The sequence below is a fragment of the Mercenaria mercenaria genome, unplaced genomic scaffold (genome assembly GCF_021730395.1).
Source record: "Mercenaria mercenaria strain notata unplaced genomic scaffold, MADL_Memer_1 contig_1875, whole genome shotgun sequence".
Taxonomy (NCBI): domain Eukaryota; kingdom Metazoa; phylum Mollusca; class Bivalvia; order Venerida; family Veneridae; genus Mercenaria; species Mercenaria mercenaria.
The window spans coordinates 24,589-28,686 of NW_026459888.1; positions in this window are offsets into that span (position 1 = coordinate 24,589).

A 4,098-nucleotide genomic window follows, 5' to 3' on the forward strand; every position below is an offset into this window, starting at 1 on the left:
TTTTAGAAAATTTTTGAAAATTTTCATATGTAAAATCAAGTGACCCCTAGGGCGGGGTCAATTTTGACCCCGGGGTCATGATTTGAACAACTTTAGTAGAGGTCCACTAGGCAATGCTAAATGTGAAATATCTAAGCTCTAGGCCTTCTGGTTTATTTTTAGAAATTTTTTGAAGATTTTCATATGTAAAATCAAGTGACCCCTGGGGCGGGGTCAATTTTGACCCGGGGTCATGATTTGAACAACTTTAGTAGAGGTCCACTAGGCAATGCTACATGTCAAATATCTAAGCTCCAGGGCTTATGTTTTTTGAGAAGAAGATTTTTTAAGATTTTCCTATGTACAATCAAGTAACCCCTGGGGCGTGGTCAATTTTGACCCCGGGTTCATGATTTCAACAAACTTGGTAGAGGTCCACTAGGCAATGCTTCACACCAAATATCTAAGCTCTAGGGCTTCTGGTTTTTGAGAAGAAGATTTTTTAAGATTTTCCTATGTAAAATCAAGTGACCCCTGGGGCGGGGTCAATTTTGAACCTGGGGGTCATGATTTAAACAAATTTTGTAGAGGTCCACTAGGCAATGCTACATGTCAAATATCTAAGCTCTAGGCCTTCTGGTTTATTTTTAGATTTTTTTTAAAGATTTTCCTATATAAAATCAAGTGATCCCTGGGGCGGGGTCAATTTTGACCCGGAGGTCATGATTTGAACAACTTTAGTAGAGGTCCACTAGGCAATGCTACATTTCTAAGCTCTAGGGCTTCTGCTTTCTGAGAAGAAAATTTTTTAAGGTTTTCCTATGTAAATTCAAGTGAACCCTGGGGCGGGGTCAATTTTGACCCCAGGGTCATGATTTGAACAAAATTAGTCGAGGTCCACTAGGCAATGCTTCACACCAAATATCTAAGCTCTAGGGCTTCTGGTTTTTGAGAAGAAGATTTTTAAAGTTTTTCCTTTCGGTTGCCATGGCAACCAGAGTTCTCCAAGGAATTCAATTCTTTGAAAACATTTTGAAAGGGCGCCACCCATGGATCATTCCTGTGAAGTTTGGTGTAATTCTGCCCAGTGGTTTTCAAGAAGAAGATTTTTTTAACATGCCCCCGATGGCACTTTGTTTGAAAATCCATGCATGAATGACAAACATATGGACCGGATACGCCCATCAATGCACTTTCATGAAATATGACCTTTAAAGTCCAAGTGCGACCTTGACCTTTGAGCTACGGACCTGGGTCTTGCGTGCGACAAGTCGTCTTACTGTGCCACACATTCATGCATAGTTATTTGAAATTCCATGCATGAATGACAAAGATATGGACCGGACATGCCCATCATTGCACTATCATGAAATATGACCTTTAAAGTCTGTGTGACCTTGACTTTTGAGCTACGGACCTAGGTCTTGCGCGCGACACGTCGTCTTACTGTGCCACACATTTATGCATAGTTACTTGAAAATCCATCCATGGATGACAAAGATATGGACCGGACACGCCAATCAATGCACTATCATGAAAAATGACCTTTAACGTCTAAGTGTGACCTTGACCTTTGAGCTACGCACCTGGGTCTTGTGCACGACACGTCGTCTTACTGTGGTACACATTCATGCCAAGTTATTTGAAAATCCATCCATGGATGACAAAGATATGGACCGGACACGAACATCAATGCACTATCATGAAAAATGACCTTTAACGTCTAAGTGTGACCTTGACCTTTGAGCTACGGACCTTGGTCTTGCGCGCAACACGTCGTCTTACTGTGGTACACATTCATGCCAAGTTATTTGAAAATCCATCCATGGATGACAAAGATATGAACCGGACATGAACATCAATGCACTATCATGAAAAATGACCTTTAACGTCTAAGTATGACCTTGACCTTTGAGCTACGGACCTGGGTCTTGCGCGCGACACGTCGTCTTACTTTGGTACACATTCATGCCAAGTTATTTGAAAATCCATCCATGGATGACAAAGATATGGACCGGACACGAAAATTGCGGACAGACCGACAGACGGTTCAAAAACTATATGCCTCCGAAGTCCCTTCGGGGGCATAAAAAATGGAAAAAATTCAAAATAGAGCACTTAGGATTGTTTTTGATGATTTTTCTTCCTCATATGACACATTACTAAACAAAGTTAATATGACATCACTTCATTTAGGTAGGCTCAGAACTATTGCCACTGAAACATTTAAATTAATTCACAATATGTCACCAGAAAATTTAAGACCTCTAATAAATGTCAAAGATTCTTCTTATAATTTCAGGAATGTAAATATGCTAGAAGTCCCCAGGAGTTAAAGAAAAAGTTAGATGAGAGTTTAGAAAGCTTAGTGGACACTCAGGAGTTAGATGAATATGAAAAGAAGACAGATGAACAGAAAAGAAAAATAAAACAAGAAAAGAAGGAACGAAATGAAAAAGAAAGGTTGGAAAAGGAAAAACAAAAGGAGGTTGAAAGACAAATGATAGATAGAGAAGATAATGAAAGGAAACAGAAGGAAGAAAAAGAAAGGAAGGAAAAGGAGGAAAAAGACAGGAAAGAGAAAGAAAAGAAGAAAAATGAGGAAAATGAAAGGAAAGAAAAAGAAAAGAAGGAAAAAGAAAGGAAAGAGATAGAAACGAAGGAAAAAGAGAAAAAAGAAAGGAAAGAGAAACAAGAGGACCATGATGGTCTTGAATCGCTCACCTCTTCCCATATGACCCAGTTTTGAGTATGACGTCGTTTTTTCTATTATATGACATAGTGACCTAGTTTTTGAGCTCATGTGACCCAGTTTTGAACTTGACCTAGATATTATCAAGATAAAAATTCTGACCAATTTTCATAAAGATCCATTGAAAAATATGGTCTCTAGAGAGGTCACAAGGTTTTTCGGGTAAATAGAATGACCGGAAAGCACCGAAATACCGGAAAGCACTCAAATTTCTTATAAACAAGAGGACCATGATGGTCCTGAATCGCTCACCTCTTCCCACATGACCCAGCTTTGAGTATGACGTCGTTTTTTCTATTATTTGACATAGTGAGCTAGTTTTTGAGCTCATGTGACCCAGTTTTTAACCTCACCTAGATATTATCAAGATAAAAATTCTGACAAATTTTCATGAAGATCCATTGAAAAATATGGTCTCTAGAGAGGTCACAAGGCTTTTCTATTATTTGACCTATTGACCTAGTTTTCGAAGGTACGTGACCCTGTTTCGAACTTTACCTAGATATCATCAAGGTGAACATTCTCACTAATTTTCATGAAGATCTCATGAAAAATATGGCCTCTAGAGAGGTCACAAGGTTTTTCTATTTCTATACCTACTGGCCTAGTTTTTGATCGCACATGACCCAGTTTCGAAACTGACCTAGATATCATCAAGGTGAACATTCAGATCAATTTTCATGAAGATCCATTGAAAAATATGGCCTCTAGAGAGGTCAAAAGATTTTAATAATTTTAGACCTACTGACCTAGTTTTTAACCGCAGTTGAGCCAGTTTCAACCTTGATCTAGATATCATCAAGATGAACACTCAGACCAACTTTCATACAGATCCCATGAAAAGTATGGCCTCTAGAGAGGTCACAAGGTTTTTTTATTATTTGATCTACTGACCTAGTTTTGTAAGGCACGTGACCCAGTTTCAAACCTGACTTAGATATCATCAAGGTGAACATTCTGACCAATTTTTATGGAGATCCATTCACAAGTATGGCCTCTAGAGAGGTCACAAAGTTTTTCTATTTTTAGACCTACTGACCTAGTTTTTGACCGCACATGACCCTGTTTCGAACCTGACCTAGATATCATCAAGATGAACATTCAGACCAAGTTTCATACAGATCCCATGAAAAATATGGCCTTTAGAGAGGTCACAATGTTTTTCTATTATTTGACCTACTGACCTAGGTTTTTAAGGCACGTGACCCAGTTTCGAACTTTACCTAGATATCATCAAGATGAACATTCAGACCAACTTTCATACAGATCCCATGAAAAATATGGCCTCTAGAGAGGTCACAATGTTTTTTCTGTAATTTGACCTACTGACCTAGTTTTTGAAGGCATGTGACCCACTTTCGAACCTA